Raw genomic sequence first — 19,097 nt, 5'->3', positions numbered from 1 at the left:
GAAACTAGACCACTTTCTTACATCATATGCAAAAAATAAACTCAAAATGGATGAAAGACCTAAATGTGAGACAGGAAACCATCAAAAACCTAGAGGAGAAAGCAGGCAACAACCTCTTTGACCTCAGACGCAGCAATTTCTTGTTTGACATATCTCCAAACCCCAGGGAATTAAAAGCAAAAATGAACTATTAGGACCTCATCAAGATAAAAAGCTTCTGCATTGCAAAGGAAACAATCAACAAGAGTAAAAGGCAACAGATGGAATGGGAGAAGATATTTGCAAATGACATGTCAGATAAGGGGTTAGTATCCAAAATCTGTAAAGAACTTAACCACACTCAACACCCGAAAAACTAATAATCCAGTGAAGAAATGGGAAGAAGGCATGAATAGACACTTTTCCAAAGAAGACATCCAGATGGCCAACAGGCACATGAAAAGATGTTCAACGTCATTCATCATCAGGGAAATACACACCAAACCACACTGAGATACCACCTCACACAGGTCAGAGTGGGTAAAATTAACAACTCAGGAAACAACAGATGCTGGCGAGGATGTGGAGAAATGGGAACTCTCTTGCACTGTTGGTGGGAATGCAAACTGGTGCAGCCACTCTGGAAAACACTGTGGAGGTTCCTCAAAAAGTTAAAAATAGAACTACCCTTTGACCCAGCAATAGCACTACTAGGAATTTATCCAAAGGATACAGGAATGCTAAGTCATAGGGGCACAATGTACCCCAATGTTTATAGCAGCACTTTTGACAATAGCCAAATTATGGAAAGAGCCTAAATGTCCATCAATTGATGAATGGATAAAGAAGATGCGGTTTAATATACAATGGAATACTACTTGGCAATAAGAAAGAATGAAATCCTGCCATTTGCAGCAAATTGGATGGAACTGGAAGGTCTTATGCTGAGTGAAATAAGTCAGTCAGAGAAAGACAGATATCATATGTTTTCACTCTTCTGTGGAACTTGAGAAACTTAACAGAAAGAAGACCATGGGGGAAGGAAAGGGGAAAAAACAGTCACAAACAGAGAGGGAGGGAGGCAAGCCATAAGAGACTCTTAAATACAAAATATTCTAAATAAATAAATAAAACTGAGGGTTGATGGGGGAGGGGTGGAGGAGAGGGGAAAATGGGTGATGGGCATTGAGGAGGGCACTTGTTGGGATGAGCACTGGGTGTTGTATGTAAGCAATGGGAATCTACCCCCAAAACCAAGAGCACACTGTACACACTGTTAGCCAATTTGACAAAAATTATGTTAAAAAAATAAAAATAAACAGGGAGCCCATTGGACTGAGGTGGCTTTAAGGTATTAGTAGTCTACCTAAACAAACCAAACCTAAGCCTGTAGTGCCTTGAGGTTAAGAAATAGAAATCTGATGACAACCAATCACAAACAGCTAATGAGGATTTCACATATGAGGCCTCACTTAAGCTATGCCCCATTAAGTAATTCCCTTGCTTTGCTTCAGCATCTTCTCTATAAAGGTTTTTCCCCCAGCTCCTGTGAGGGGAGTGTTCCTTGCCACTTCTGGCTTAGCACTGACTAATGTGCTTAAACTTTGGCTCAAACTCTAAAGTTTTTAATATGCCTCAGTTTATCTTTTAATAACAGTGATGAATAGTTTTGCTGTTCTTATGGAAATAAATAGGCCAACCTAATGAGGACAGCCCTTTGTGATCATGAATAATTTCTGGAGATTACTTGTGGTCACACAGGGTTAGACTATGAGAATAATTAGCAGAACCTGGGAGTAAATTAAAGCAATTACTGTTATTCCCTTCAGTGTTAAACTGGTCTTGCACCTTTAAATGCTATTCTATGTACTGAACTATCTTACAACTCGGTAAGAGCAGAGGTTAACAGGAAAAGGTTTACCTGTTCCAGATGTAAATGATTTCTGTCCAGTGCAAAAGAAAACTTCAAAAGTCATCACTTATTGCTCTGTTGTTTAACCAGTTTTAAAACTAATCTGAAATTCTTTCCCTAAAACTCCTTTATTAAATAGTATATAAATATAAATGCACTTAAATGCACTTGAAACTGGTTTTCACATTTCCTTGATTAATGAAATCTTTCATTCATAAAAAACATGGATTAACATACACTAAAAAATAAATATGATAATAATACATATGGCAAAAAAGCATGTACTTCCAAAAGTAAGAATACAAACAAATATTAAAAATAAAAACACCTTGTAGGCAATATGGTTCTGAAATAAAAATAAATGGCTTAATAGAGTATGCTAAAATATTGCACATAAACTATGTAATTTTTAATTACCAATGTTGTATTCTGTTAAAAGGTAATATAGAAGGATTATGTGAATAGAGATGATGGAACAATTTGTTTATTAAATATTCTACATGAATAAATGCAAAAATATAAATATTTAAATGTGAAAATTAATTGATATTACTATTTATAAAATTAGTAAATTAAGATGTTTAAACTTCCATAGATAAAGAAAAAAACAAAATTAAAGGAAAAAGTTAAATTAGATAAAAATATTCAAGACATATGTGGGAGAAAATCTTATTTTTATGAGATTAACTTTAATTCAAATGGTTAAAGATAAATAACTTATATAGAAAATAAAGAGTGAGGGAAAAAATAGTCATAAAAAACACATTAAAATCTTTTTTAAAAATTCTAGTTCTTATTGAGCTAAGTAAAGTCAAATAAAACAAATATTTTATTTGGTTAAAAAAATTTTTTTTTTTCAAACTGTAGTAAAGTGGGTGGGTTAGATAGTAATTTCATGCACTATTGCGTCAATCACTTGTGCAAATGCAATGGAGTCTGCAGCTTCTGCAGAACCAACTGGAATCTGTGTAAAACGTTCAAGAACTATTGATTTGATCTGATTTATATTATAATGTTACATTTAACCATTAATTTGGAGGAACTAGTTAGAAATGCAAATCAGGACTGAGTGTAAAAAATACTGTGGCATTCTTATAATAAAAAAACAATCAGTGTAAAAAGCTATTGATTATACAAATTATGTTAACCCATTAAAATTCAACATAAACTCATGTTAATCCATTAAAATTCATAAGGATAAACTTACAAAACACTTTATTACAGAGGAATAGAGAAACATTGCATAAGTTGTAGGAAAAAAGTGATTATTAATTAGTCTGTAAAGTATAATATTTATGTATAAATATTTGTACAAAAACGTTTATTTGTTAAAAAAAATTTAAAAATATTTATTTGTATATTCTATATTTTTACCAACTGTGAACCTTACTAGGTAGAATTTTCATAGATAGATGATAGAGAGATAGATGACAAAGAGAAAGAGAGAGCGAGAGAGAGAGAGAGAGAGAGAGAGAGAGAGGGAAGTTTTCATATAGATACACATGCAAAGATAAAAATGAAAAGCTGGGAACCACCACTTTGAAAACTGTTCTGTACTGTCTTATAAATTGATTCCACTTCTAGGTAATTATCTAAGCTATGTTAAAATACATAGCCACAAAAAGACTTGCATACCTATGCTCATAACAGCTTCATTTATAATAGCAAAAATCTGAAAATGACTCTAAAGTCCATCAGCAGAGGAATGCATAAGCGTAGCATATCCATTAAATGGGATACTCTTCAGTAAGAAAAATGATTGGATATTGACACATGCCACAAAATGAATGAATGTCAAAATAATTATGCTTAACAAACGAAGTTAGACACAAAAGAGTACATGCTGCATGATTTTATTTATATGGAAATCTAGAAGATGCAAGTCAGTCATTAGTGGCATAAAGCTAATTAATTGTTGTCGGGAGTCAAATATCCAGGGCGCGTGGCTATAAAGAGCAATGTGAGAACATTTGTGAATGGTAGAAATTTTCACTTCGTATTTCAACTGTAATCTTTAAATTTATCAGAATTCTTTGAAATATATACATTAAAAAATGCTTGTACTTCATTATATATATGAATTATGTCACAATAAAGGTTATCAAACTAGGAAAGCTAATTAAAATACCTTCTAAATAACAAATATATTTAAGAACATATTTTAACATGCCTTGAATATTTTTTTACATGTTTGCCAGTAGCATTTACTAAATTATAGTAGTTGCAATTTGATAAGATTGAATGGGCACAACCTACATTATCTTTCACCTATTTAAACTATAGATTTCTTTTATAGTCACTGGAATCTAACCCACAAAGTGGCAAGTGAATTAAGAGTTACTGGTAACTTCTCAGAGATCACTAATGCCTATAACAGCTCAAATGTTTCTAAAAGGTTGAAAAATTGCTGAGATAATTGGTTGAGAAATTTTAAGAGAACAGATTTGGAGAATGGCAAGTCTGTATTCAGTAATGTTATATTTAGGAAACTGAAAAAGAATTTTCTTCCAACTTTAAAAGAATAAGAGAGCAGTATCTTGGCATTTTAACACATATGATATAACCTATGTGTTCACATGAATCATCCTGATATTGCTTCTTTGGAAACATCATGACTTGATGTTATAGAAGTTACACAGCTACTAATGGTGAAAGTATATTTTCTCTGAGGCTCAAGTCAGAGATTTGCAATTATCCAATGACAACGAAAAACAAAAATAACATGCAAAATAATGATCAAGCCTATTGCATGCCATTTGCCTTAAGATAACAAGGAATTATTCACAATACAAACTAAGTTTTACTCTAACTTTAATAACCTAATTTGAATACACATATTTTCAGTAGGATGTGATTGCAAATGTACTGTTAAGACTTTATGTGTTCTCAATTTTTTTTTGCTCTCCATACTTATTGACTTACAACAGTGAATTCAATGTTAAATATCCATCTTACTCTTCTTGCAATGACATTAAAAACTATGATGATTACAATCACTTCAATTAATTTCATGCTTGAAGAAGAATGGTGAGAAGCATTCACATTATACAAAGAAAAAACTTATTGTGCAGTTATTCAATTATGTTAAAAGTACAGAAAAATATAACATGAAATCAATGTTTCCAGTAAAATGATAAAAGTGAAGAAATCCAACTAAAGACAAGTCTCAAAATGTTAGCAAGTATTATTATTATTATTCAGACAATTGTGTTTCAGAATGAAGTGTGTGAACATCAGATAAAATGGTTGGTATTTAAAAAAATTTTTTTAATGTTTATTTATTTTTGAGAGAGAGAGAGCACAAGTGGGGGAAGGGCAGAGAAAGAGGGAGACACAGAATCCGAAGCAGGCTCCAGGCTCTGAGCTGTCAGCACAGAGCCAGACTCGGGGCTTGAGCTCACAAAGGGTGAGATGACCTGAGCTGACGTCGGATGCTTAACCGACTGAGCCACCTAGGTGCCCCCAAATTGCTGGTATTTTAAAACTGTAAACTTTTTGGTTTTAAAGGAAATTACAATTTTATACTTCAATTTACTTAAATTTAAAAACAGAATTAAACTATGGTTTAAAATCCAAAAGCCCTAGAGATATTATATTGTAATGGACATTATCATTGAAAGCTAGCAACGATTTTACCCCATCCTCTTCATGTAGTGTTAATGTGGCTGTCAGTGTTTGGTTCATGAATATGATTGAAATTTGGCCAAATGTGAGCAAAAGTATAATCAGAAAGTTGCTGGAAGTCTTGATGATAATTGTTCCCAACTTTCAAGTCAGATATGTGGAAATCAATACCTCTCTCTCTCTCCCTCTCTCCTTCTATTCTTAAAAATGGAAGCATTTAGTTTCATTTGTGATTGGCAACCATCCTGCAACCAGGAGATTAAAGAACTTCAGCACTGATCCAACATGTGGAAAGCATATTGAGACTCAGAAACACCTGTGTACCTTGATTATATCATTAAACTGCTGGATCAACCTGAATTCCACTCCTCTTCTAGACTTTATGATAAGTGAGAATATACTTCCCCACTGTTTGGGCCACTGTGATTTCACTATTCATTACAGAGGAAAGTCTTCTGACTGATAAAGAATTTGGGACCAGGAAGAAGTGATATTGTAATTAACATACAATGGAATGAATTTGTCAAAACAAAATCACACTGTATAAAGTTAAACAGGCAAGGGAGACATTATTCAAGGCTTTTGCAATGAGACATTGAGACCAGAATTCTGTCTAAGCTCAACTCTGCCAAAATAAAGAGTTGGAGAGTTTTAAGAGCTGAGGTGGGGAAATCATAGACCATCTGTGTTTTCTAATTGGCATTAATCAAAGAAAAAAAAGCTGTATCTTGATGACAGGAGGTAGCTTTATAACATGAAACAAGGCGCCCACTGAAGTTAGGCCCCTATCCTACCACAGAAGATGGGAGACAGGGGCACTATATTTCTTGATGATTACATTCCAAAGGATTGGCTCCCAATCCCTGAGAAAGACATTACTGGGTTTCAGAAAGTTGTCAAGAAGCTTCCAAAAAGATTTGTGTCTCAATGGGGCATATAAAACATTTATAATTACAAGTTTTCTAAAGTAAATTCTCTAAGAAAAGAGAGGTCATGGATCTAGTATCAGGAAAAGATCTGACTTAAGTTTAATCAAGTTAATGAATGGTTGTGTTCCTCAAGACTCATATCTTAGGGTGCCTGGGTGGCTCAGCTGGGTAAGTGTCCAACTCTTCATTTCAGCTCAGGTCACAATATCACAGTTTGTGAGTTTGAGCCCCCATTGGGCTCTGCAGTGACAGCAGGAACTGTGCTTAGGATTCTTTGTCTCTCTCTCCACCCCTTCCCTGCTTGCTCTCCATCTAAGAAAGAAAAAAGAAAAGAAAAGAAAAGAAAAGAAAAGAAAAGGAAAGAAAAGAAAAGAAAAGAAAAGAAAAGAAAAGAAAAGGAGAGAAACTACTTAAAAAAAAGAAAAGACTCCTATCTTGAAACCTAACTCCCAATGCAATGATATTAATTGATGTGCCTTGGAGAGGGTGGAGCCCTCATCAATGAGATTAGTGCCCTTATAAAAGAGGCCACAAAGAACTCCTTTGCCTGTTTCTGTCAGGTGAGGTTGCAGCCAAAAGATGACTGTCTAGGAGCCAGGAAGTAGGATCTCACCAGACACCAAATGTGCCAGCACCTTGATCTTAGACTTCCCAGATTTTAGTTTATTATAAGAAACAAATTTCTGTTATTTATAAGCCAATTAGTCTATGGTATTTTTGTAATAGCAGCCTCAATAGACTAAGACAGAGGGGACATTAAAGTCCTTTGGTCAGACTAAATGGAGGAGATAGGGCAGAGAGTAGTGAGGACCTCATCATTCTTAGCTAAGGAATTGTCAACACTTGTTAAGTTGTTGAGAAACTACTGATTACACTATGGCCTGGTGTTTGTTTCCTATTTACTAATGCTATAGCAGTAGGGAGCTTGGCAGTAACTAACTAAATCATTAACTATATATATTATAATACATTAAGTATTTATTGGGGCATTCTACATGTCACTATATGTAAAGGATATTTGAAGACAGAAAATAGAGGAAGGATGGTTTTTCTTAGAAAGCTTGTTTCCCAGACTACAATAAAAAATGTAAATTTGGTAATCTGACATTCTATATAATGTAAAATGAAACAAATTTTCTAACCCAGTAATGGAAGTACCAGCATATAGAGAGGGAAGTGAGAAAATACCAAGTCTGACCATCTTGGTTTCCCCCCTGGTTTCCCTCTTTACCCATGCCCCTCTGTCTCTCACACACACTGTATTAATGCTCCAGTGAGGCATTCTCAGCTAGTTGTCTCCCTTTACAGAGGTATAATTTCAAATATCTCAATTCAGAAAACTTTAACTTTAGATCAGCATAAAAACATGGATAAAGCTGAAGAAACAGGAATTCTATAGATCAAAAACCCATGCTAGAATACTTCCCTGAGTAGCTCTTATCCCATGAAATTGATCTAAAGGATTGTTTTTGTAAACATGGTTCACAGACTTGTGTAGATTCCTGAATTATTATCTGCTTACAGATTGGAAGTAATGTTTAGAAACTGTCATAATATTCTGATATTGCTTCAACATCCAATATATTTTTTAAATTTTATTTTTTTCTAGTAACACACTTTATAATAAAATTTTTTAAACTATCATCCTATGAGAGATTTTTTTTTTTTGAAAATAGCCATTTCACAGATATATCTGGAAGTATGATCAAAAACAAGTATTTTGCAAACCTACTAAATATTTACGGAGACCAACTGTCAAAGAAATCCCAAATAATAATGTTTAAATCTCTGAGGAAATTCTTGGTCTCTAAACTCATACCAATAGAAATTGTTCTAAAGAATGCACAAGGGGTGCCTGGGTGGCTCAGTTGGTTAAGCATCCATTTTCAGCTCAGGTCATGATCTCACAGTTTGTGAGTTCGAGCCCCGCGTTGGGCTTTGTGCTGACAGCTCAGAGCCTGGAGCCTGCTTTGGATTCTGTGTCTCCCTCTCTCTCTGCTCCTCCCCTACTCATGCTCTGTCTCTCTCTCAAACATAAATAAACATTAAAAAGAAAAATTTTTAAAAAGAATGCACAAGACCCAGGATAAGAAACATGGAGAAATCCAATCCTAAATAAGGCCAGAGAGGATAAGGTTCAAGAACAGTAACCCAGAAATCAGATCCTGGGAATACCAGATTGGTTGACTGCCTATTTTCCAAGGGGCATCAGATGCTAAGACAGGATGAAGCACATTGACTTTAAAAGAGGAGATATCTGGGGGCACTTGGGTGGCTCAGTCATTTAAGCATCCAGCTTCAGCTCAAGTCATGATCTCACTGTTGGTGGGTTCAAGCCCCATGACAGCCGAGGGCCTGGAGCCTGCTCTGTGTCTGTGTCTCCCTCTCCCTCTCTCTGTCCCTCCCTTGTTCACGCTCTGTCTCTCAAAAATAAATAAAGATTAAAAAATAATAACAAAAGAGGAAATATGGGTGTGAAAAGGAAATAGGGATGAAGTTGAAAGGGGCTGAGAGATTCATGATTTGTGATTTAATTCTGACCACGAGTGAAGGAGAGAGGAAGAGAAGATCAGGTGGAAGCATCATGGACTACTTTGCAGTCTAAGGCAGGTTCAGCAAAGTCTCCAGGAAATCCTTGAGCTTTGAGCAGAGTCTCAAAGGATTCCCAGTTTCCCAGGAATGGGCCTGCCTCAATATCCCTTCTACTTTGTCACTGCCTGGGACCTGTACAAGGAGGCACGGCAGTTGGATTTCAGAGTACAGCAGCTGGGGCCTTTGTTCATTTATCAAATGAAGCAATTCTCAGAATCCTTTGTGTGCACAAATCTACTTCACACAAGGCCAAGTAGCAACTCTTGCATGACTCCCACAGGATTTTATTTCTGAAGGAAAATTCCTAAGCTGAAGATTAGTGGGATGAACTACAGCCCCCACCACTTAGGCAATCTCAGGGCCACAAACAACATTCATCCTCTCACACTTCACCATAGTTCTAAATTTCCCTCAGGCTCATCTACAACCAAAACGGGTCTCTGTAGCTTATTTGGTAGCGTGATACAAGCCTTCAATCCAGAAGGTTAGTCATACCCTTCTCAGTCCAGGGTTACTGCACATGTCCATTCACAGTTACAACAGGGCAAAAGGGTAGTCAGGAGGTGTACAAGAGGATCACCTGAGCTCCACAGATATTCCTCAGACCTCCATCATGGAAAAGTAGCCCTACCTCAGCCTGCTGGTCAGTGTCAAATAGCACAGCCATTATGATGACTTCTTTTCTTACCTGCTGGTTGCAGACACAAGGAATCCAAAGGACCCTGGTGGCAGCCATAATTTGTAGTGGCTGAATCAGGCTGAGTAAAGAAGATATCCCTGTTGTCAGAGCTATCCTTTCCAGAAGGAAGTAGAACTGATGATAGAACAGAGGAGTGGATAAGACAAGAGTTTATGTGTGTGTCTTGGATCTCTGCTTGTGGATTAAAATCAAGGGAAGGAAGTGATGGAAATATTGATATAGATTTCAGAGAAAATGTGAAAAAGAGAGCTGTGTCCTACTTAACTGGAGTGGTGAACTGGTAGCCTACAAGCTTCTCAAGAAGCTTCAACCTTGCAATGCCAGCCTAATCTGCAAATCATAATGAAAATAAAGGTGGAAAAGGTAATTAGGCAACCTACTGGGCCATTAACATTCCAGTTTTGTTTGAAGAATGTGGCCAAGTGTAGGACTGGAGAAAAGCTAGGCTGCCTCAGGGATCTGTGCTGACTGTCCTCTGGCACCCTCAGAGGAGAACCTCTCTAGGTGGGGTGGCCTGAGGTGATGCAACTCTGCCCCCTGACTGGCTGCCAGGAATGGACTGACTGGCTGATAGATGGATCGATTGAAATGTATATAAGCTTTGTTCAGCAACCACACCATCTCCCAGGGAAAGAAATGTAAGGTAAGAACAATTGGGAGTGAAACACTAGTGATGATACACACTATTTATTACAAACTATTTATTACAAACTATTAAAAACAGAAGAAAAAACTTTACTTGGCCAATCAAGAATTTTACAACTTCAGAAAAATTGGCCATAGGAGGTTAATAATAGGCCATGATGATGGTCATATAATTAGGTAAGCTAATTTAAAAAAATTCACATTTTGCACATCTTGGCTATGACCACTTACTGTCTTGCTATAAGTACATGAACTATGAAAAAGATGTAATGAACATGGAATTCTCTACCTGCTTTCATTAGGTCTGAGAGACAGAGAGAGAGAGAGAGAGAGAGGGAAGGAGGGAGGAAGGGAGGGAGGGAAAGATACACCAAGAAGGCAGAAGGGAAAAATAGCTATCTTAAATTTTTTAAATTATTCTATTCCTTAAATGATTCATTCTTAAAGGCTTAAATGTTTCCTACAGTAGGAAACACACATATATAATAATGCTATCACATTTGCATAATGGAATTAAAGGGATTATTTAATTATTAATAATTAAAGGGATAGTTAAGAGGCAAGGGAAAGTGAATGACAACCTGACATATCACAGAGTATGACTATCGGGGTCAGTTGTACAGATAATGGCTTTAGCGACTTTGAAGGAAAAAAAATAAGTCTAGGTTATAGGCTATATTTAAAAAAAAAATAACAAAAACCAAAAAACAACTCTCCAAACAATTCTTTCTCATTTTAAACCCAGAAGCAGTTGAGGGCAGAGAAATGCAAAAGTGTATCAGGAAAAACAAACACATGGGCATTTTCAAATTTCCCTTTGTATAAAGAGTATATTTGTTTCCTAGGGCTGTGGTAAAAAATCACCACAAACTTGGTGACTTAAAACAAGAGCAAATGTATTCCTTACAGTCCAGGAGGCTAGAAATCTGAAATCAAGTTGTTGTCAGGGCCATGTCCCCCCGTAAGACTTTAAGCAAGAATCCTTTGTTGATTCTTCCTAGCTTCTGGTGGTTGCTGGCATTTCCTCACGTTTCTTAGATTGAAGCTATATCATACCAATGTATTCCTCTATCTTCACATGGACATCTTCTGTGTGTGTGTGTCTGTGTCTTAAACCCCCTCTTCCTGAGAGGGCACTGGTCATACTGGATTTAGGGCTCATCCTAATCCAGTACAACTTCAGCTGAACGTGATTACATCTGTAAAGACCCTATTTTCAAAGAAGGCCACGTTCCTAGGTTCCAGGTGGACATGAATTTTCAGGGGACATTATTGAAACTAGTTAAAACATTTAGAAACAATCAAGAGTTACAATACAAATCTCAGATTCTCCAAATGTCCTTTAGTCCTAAGAAAATATAATTACCTCGATCCTTGTTTAACAGGAAGAAGATTCAAGAATATTTAGGGAAAAAAATGTTCCAGTGAATTATCCTTTTACTTGAATTGTTTTGAATATTATCTAGTTAACTTTATATTAGGATATATTGAGTTCATAAAAACATGTATTTTAGGTATATGAGAAAATATGGGATAAATATTCACTGTGAAGTTATTTTGATAAAGCATTTTCATTTAGTACTCTCGCTACTAGGCAAAATAACAAACATGATGAAAATCTTTTTGTGTTCTAAGTCATAAAGAAAAATTGCAGGGGCATCTGGGTGGCTCAGTCAGTTAAGCATCTGACTTCAGCTCAGGTCATGATCTCCCAGTTCATGAGTTCAAGCCCCATGTCGCATCAGGCTCTGTGCTGACAGCTCAGAGCTTGAAGCCTGCTTCAGATTCTGTGTCTCCCTCTCTCTCTGCCCCTCCCCACCTCACACTCTGTCTCTGTCTCTCTCAAAAATAAATAAACATTTAAAAAATTGCAAACAGAAATATGACTTTTCATCAAAAAAGGACTGATTATTTTTATCTCCTCCTCTGCCTCAGTTCAATGGACTATCTTTTGGAACTTCTCCCATTCCCCTGGTCATCTCTGAAAGTCTCTTGTTTGGACCATTGCCTTCTGTTTTTGCAGTAAAAATCCCTGAAATAGTCCCTTCTAATTCCATGACTTGAGTCCATATCTACATACCACTGACTCTTCTGAGAGGTCTCTAGGCAACTAAAATTATATCCCAAACCAAATATTACATTCTGTCTCCTAACTCTCCTCTCTTTCCAGTTCACGTTGTTTATGAAGTAACTCCCAAACACCCAAAAATCATAGGTGACTGACCATCTCTCCCACATTCCCACTTAAATTTCAAATGGTGATGTTTCTACCTTCTCCATTATTCTGCCTCAAATATATTTGTATTTCTCCAGATTGCCTATCACCTGTTTACTTGGTACTAGTTATTTTCTTAGCTCTGAGCTTCCACTATGGATTAAGCTATGTGACTACATTGCTCACAATGTCAGAGGTCAGATTCTCTGGGACACAGGCTGTGAAATTCTGAGACATGCAAACAGACACACTCCTGGGTACAACATCTGTAAGGAAGCAAGACAAACATGATTGGGAAAAGGGGGAAATCTCAACTATGAGGCAGTTTCAAAGTAACCTAAAATAGTATTTCTTTTCTTTCTTTTTTTTATTATTTTTCAAAACTTATTTATTTTTGAGAGACAGAGAGAGACAGAACATGAGCAGGGGAGGCGCAGAGAGAGAGGGAGATAACAGAATCCGAAGCAGGCTTCAGGCTGTGAGCTGTCAGCACAAAGCCTGACGTGGGTTTGAACTCACAAACCATGAGACCATGACCTGAGCTGAAGTCCGACGTTCAACCGACTGAGCCACCCAGGCGCCCCCTTTTTCATTTTTTTAATTTTTTTCTAAAATAGTATTTCTTAGATGTCTGAATTGAGACAGGCCCAATGTCTCCCTTCCTGCATCAACTAGGAAAAGAGCATAATGTTAATCAGGATAGTTCCCTTTGGCTGAGGAAGACCTCAATCAGAGACTCAAGATAAGCCATCAGCAGCCACCACCCATGGCAGTCAGGGAATGGGTGCCTTGGAGGCAAAGGAATGCAGGTGGGTCTAGTCAACACACCAGAACATAGGCAAAGGAATGCAGGTGGGTCTAGTCAACACACCAGAACATAGGCAAAGGAATGCAGGTGGGTCTAGTCAACACACCAGAACATACGCTCTCTTTCTTCCTCAGGTATACTTGTATTACATTTTCTTTACCTGGAGACAGTTTTTTCAGGGTGGTTTGGTCTCTTTTCTCGTAGAAATTCACACAAGAAAGGCTTTTGAGATATGATTGCTACTTGGCAGCTGGTCTTAGAATGGCAACTAATATTTATTATTTCTGTCTTCTTATTCTAGCTAAACTTCCATGATTCCAGCTAAATTTTCCATCATTCCCAGGTATTACCTCCACTGGTCTTGGTGGGTCACCTGGTAGAATGATTTGAGGTATCTGAATCTCTAATCACCAGGAACTTCTCAAGCCAGTACTACCACACATGGCAATGTGCAATCAAAACAGAGCAAGAGTGCACCACGAATCTCCATTGTGCGTCACTTGGTGCCCAAATCTCCTTTCCTGCCTGCCTCGTGTAATAGCTCCTCTACCCCCTCTAGATAGGGGGATTACTCCTTTCCTTGCTTCCTGGTCCCTTGGTTTTTCCCTGGGAAAGGTAATATCTCTATGGAAATCAGAACCTCCATATGCACAGAGCATGGAGTTCTGGGGGATGATTCCCAAGTTTCCAAAGTGGATCACTGTAAATAATGGTAAGCAGAAACACTCCTGTATTTTGACTTTTGGACCCACATATTCTGCCTATTTGGACAAAGCACCAAGTGATCATTGATGTAATGGTCTTCCTGAATCCTGACAGTATGGTTCCCCACACACTCAGGATAACCTGCAGGCCATTATCTCTGAGTTGGCACTCACATGCTGTTCTATCACTACCAGGTCAGTGTCTCCTTGTTATTGTTATATGTAATAAGATCACTGAATCCCAATATCATGTGCCAGTTGTATCACCTCCTTTGCTGAAAAGTATGCCCCTTGTTCTAATATAAGTATCCTGTTCGGGCGAATCGAACACTCTCTAACCTACTTATGGTTGTTATGTGAGGCTCTGAAGGAAAGGCAAAGTGAAAACTTATGAAGAGGAATCATTGTTCTTCCATGAATCAACTTGCTATCAGTTGGATAGTTTATTTCCTTAAGATATGGTGCAGTATCTGAGTGGCAGGCTCATGCATGCATTGTACCAATTCTGAAGCTTGCTAACAACAACACGTTGTGTCATTCACAACAGTGAATTCTCTCTGTTGGGTGTTAATATGGGATGAAAAGATGCTCACACTCATGCATAGTCTTTCTTTTTTTTCTAATCCATTTTTATTGAATTAAAATTCACATACAATAAAATTCCCCCTTTAAAGGATATAATTCAGCATTTTAGTTTAATTTAGTTTGGTTTACTTTACTTTATTACTTTACTTTAGTTCACTTTAGTTTCATTTCAGGTATAGAATTTGGTGATTCATCACTTACATACAACACCCAGTACTCATCACAAGGGTCCTTCTTAATATCCATCACATATTGAACTCATTCCCTACCCACCTCTACTCCAGCAAGCCTCAATTTGTTCTCCATAGTGAAAAGTCTGTTTTATAGTTTGCCTCTTTTTTTTTTTAACACCCACAAGTTCATTTGTTTGGTTTCTTAAATTCCACATATGAGCGAAGTCATATGATATTTGTCTCTCTCTGACTTATTTCAGTTAGCTAATACTCTCTAGCTCCATCCACTCATCTAGCTCCATTGCATTCTAGCAAATGAAAAAATTTCATTCTTTTTGATTGCTGAGTAATATTGCATTGTATATATATACCACGTCTTCTTTATCCATTCATCCGTTGATGGATATTTGGGATCTTCTCCATAATTTGGCTATTGTTGATAATGCAGCTATAAACATTGGGGTGCATGTATCCTTCAAATCAGTATTTTCATATCCTTTGGAGTATAGTTGCTGTATCACAGGGTAGTTCTACTTTTAACTTTTTGAAGAAGCTCCATATCGTTTTCCAGAGTGGCTGCATCAGTTTGCATTTCCACCAACAGTGTAAGAGAGTTCCCTTTCTCCACATCATCCTCAACACCTCGTTTGCTCTTTATTAATTTTAGCCATTCTGACAGGTGTGAGGTGATATCTCATTGTAGTTTTTATTTGTATTTTCCTGATAATGAGTGATGTTGAGCATTTTCTCATGTGTCTGTTAGCCATCTGTATGTCTTCTTTGGAAAGATGTCTACTCATGTCTTCTGCCCATTTTTTAACTGGATTATTTGTTTTCTGGATGTTGAGTTTGATAAGTTCTTTATAGATTTTGGTTACTAACACTTTATCAGATATCCCATTTGCAAATATCTTCTCCCGTTCCATAAGTTGCCTGTTAGTTTTGTTGATTACTTCCTTTCTTGTGCAGAAGTTTTTATCTTGATAAAGTCTCAGAAGTTCATTTTTGCTTTTGTTTCCCTTGCTTCCAGAGACATGCCTAGTAAGAAGATGCTTTTGCTGATGCCAAAGAGGTTGCTGGCTGTGTTCTCCTCTAGGATTTTGATGGTTTCCTGTCGCACATTTAGGTATTACATCCATTTTGAATTTATTTTTGTGTATAGTGTAAGGAAGTGGTCCAGTTTCATTCTTCTGCATGTTGCTGTCCAGTTTTTCCAATACCACTTGTTGAAGAGACTGTCTTTTTTCCACTGGATAGTCTTTCCTGCTTTGTGAAAAATTACTTGACTATATACTTGTGGGTTGATTTCTGTGTGTTCTATTCTGTTCCATTGATGTATGTGTTTGCTTTTTGCCAGTAACATACTGTCTTGATGACTATAGCTTTGTAATATAACTTGAAGTATGGAATCGTGATGTTTCTGGCTTTGTTTTTCTTTTTCAAGATTGCTTTGGCTATTCAGTGTCTTTTGTAGTTCCATACAAATTCTAGGATTGTATGTTCTAGTTCTGTGAAAAACACTAGAGGTATTTTGATAGGGGTTGCTTTAAATGTGTAGATTGCTTTGGGTTGTATACAGACATTTTAACAATATTTGTTTCTCCGATCCATGAGCATGGAATGTCTTTCCATTTCTTTGTGTCGTCTTCAGTTTCTTTCCTAAGTGCTCTGTGGTTTTCAGAGTATAAATCTTTTACTTCTTTGGTTAGATTTATTCCTAGGTATCTCATGGGTTTTGGTGCAATTATAAATGAGATCAATTCCTTGATTTCTCTTTCTGCTGACTCATTACTGGTGTAGAGAAATACAACAGATTTCTGTACATTGATTTTATATCCTGTGACCTTGCTGAATTTGTGTATCAGTTCTAGCAGTTTTTTTGGTGGTGTCTTTTGGGTTTTCTACTAGAGTATCAGGTCATCTGTGAAGAGTGAAAGTTTAACTTCTTCCTTGCCAATTGGATGCTTTTATTTATTTATTTATTTTTGTGTTGTCTGATTGCTGAGGCTAGGACTTCCAGCCTAACAGTGGTAAGAGTATTCACTCCTGTCCTATTTCTGACCATAGAGGAAAAGCTCTCAGGTTTTCCCCATTGAGTGTGTATTAGCTGTGGGTCTTTCGTATATGGCCTTTATGATGTTGAGGTATGTTCCCTCTATCCCTACTTTTTGAAGGTTTTTATCAAGAATGGATGCTGTATTTTGTCAAATGTTTTTTCCTGCATCTATTGAAAGGGTCATACAGTTCTTATCCTTTCTTTTATTAATGTGGCATATCATGTTGATTGATTTGCAAATATTGAACCACACTTACAACCCAGAAATAAATCTCACTTGATCGTGGTGAATGATTCTTTTAATGTAAAAAAAAAAAAAAAAAAATGTATCCATGTTTATCCAGGATATTGGCCTGTAGTTCTCTTTTTTAGTGGGGTCTGTGGTTTTAGAATCAAGGTAATTCTGACGTCATGCAATAAGTTTGGAAGTTTTCCCTCCACTTCTATTTTTTGGAACAGTTTTAGAAAAACAGGTATTAACTCTTGTTTAAATGTTTGGTAGCATTCTCCTGGGAAGCCATCTGGTCCTGGGCTTTGGTTTGTTGAGAGATTTTTGATTACTGATCCAATTCCTTTGCTGGTTATAGGTCTGTTCAAATTTTCTATTTCTTCCTGTTTCAGTTTTGGTAGTTTATATGTTGCTAGGAATTTATACATTTCTTCTAGATTGCCCAGTTTGTTGACATATAATTTTTCATAATATGCTCTTACAATTGTTTGTATTTGTATGGTGTTGGTTGTGATCTCTCCTCTCTCATTTGTGATTTTATTTATTTGGGTCCTTTATCTTTCATGTCTGGCTAGGGAGTTATCAATTTTATTCTTTTGAAGAACCAGCCTGTAGTTTCATTAATCTGTTCTACCATTTTTGTTATTGTTGTTTCTATATCATTTATTTCTGCTCTGCTGGCTTTAGGCTTCTTCATTTGCTGTTCCTTTTCTAGCTCCTTTATGTGTCAGGTTAGGTTACATATTTGAGATTTTTCTTGCTTTGTGAGATTAGCCTGAACTGCTATATAATTCCTGCTGATTGCTGCTTTTACTGCATCCCAAAAGTTTTGGACCATTGTGTTTTCATTTGTTTCCATGTATTTTTTTTTTTTCTGCTCATTTCCTGGTTGACTAATCCATTCTTTAGGAGGTTGTGCTTTAGACTTCATGTACTTGAGGGCTTTCCAAATTTTTTCTTGTGGATGACTTCAAGTTTCATAGCATTGTGATTGGAAAATATGCATGGTATAATCTCAATATTTTTGGACTTGTTGGGGGCTGATTTGTGAAGGAGTATGTGCTCTATTCTGGAGAATGTCCCATATGCACTTGCAAAGAATGTGCATTCTGCTGCCCTAGGATGAAATGTTCTGCATATACCTGTTAAGTCAATCTGGTCCAGTGTGTCATTCAAAGCCATTACTTCCTTGTTGCTTTTCTGCTTAGATAATCTGTCCATTGTTGTAAGTGTTATGCTAAAGTCTCCTATTATTGCATTATTAGCAATAAGTTCCCATATGTTTGTTCTTTTTTTAATGTTTATTTTTATTTTTTGGCGGGGGGGAGAGAGAGACAGCACAAGTGGGGTGGAGGAGGGGCAGAGAGAGCAGGAGACACAGAATCCAAAGCAGGCTCCAGGCTGTGAGCTGTCAGCACAAAGCCTGATGTGAGGCTTGAACCCACAAACCGTGAGATCATGACCTGAGCCAATGTCAGACGCTTAACTGACTGAGCCACCCAGGTGCTCCTCTTTATATTTGTTATTGTTTTAAATATTTGGGTGTTTTCCAGTTGGGGGCATAAGTATTTATAATTGTTAGATCATCTTGTTGGATAGGCCCCTTAATTATGATGTAGTGCCCTTCTTCAACTCTTGTTATAGTCTTTGGTTTAAAATCTAGTTTGTCTGATTTAAGTATTGCTACCTTAGTTTTCTTCTGGCATGTACTTAATGGTAAGTATTTCTCCATCTCCTTTCAATCTTCAGGTGTCTTTAGGTCTAAAATGAGTCCCTTGTAGGAAACATATAGATGGGTCTTGTTTTTTGTTTTTTGTTTTTAATACATTCTGACACCCTATGTCCTTTGGTTGGAGCATTTAGTCCATTTACATTCAGAGTTATTATTGAAAGATATGAATTTAATGCCATTTTATTACTTGTTTTGTCAGTGCTTCTGGAGATTT

The sequence above is a fragment of the Acinonyx jubatus genome, chromosome A1 (assembly GCF_027475565.1).
Source record: "Acinonyx jubatus isolate Ajub_Pintada_27869175 chromosome A1, VMU_Ajub_asm_v1.0, whole genome shotgun sequence".
Classification (NCBI taxonomy): Eukaryota; Metazoa; Chordata; class Mammalia; order Carnivora; family Felidae; genus Acinonyx; species Acinonyx jubatus.
The sequence above is the reverse complement of the archived record's forward strand: the minus strand, read 5'-3'. Positions refer to the sequence as shown.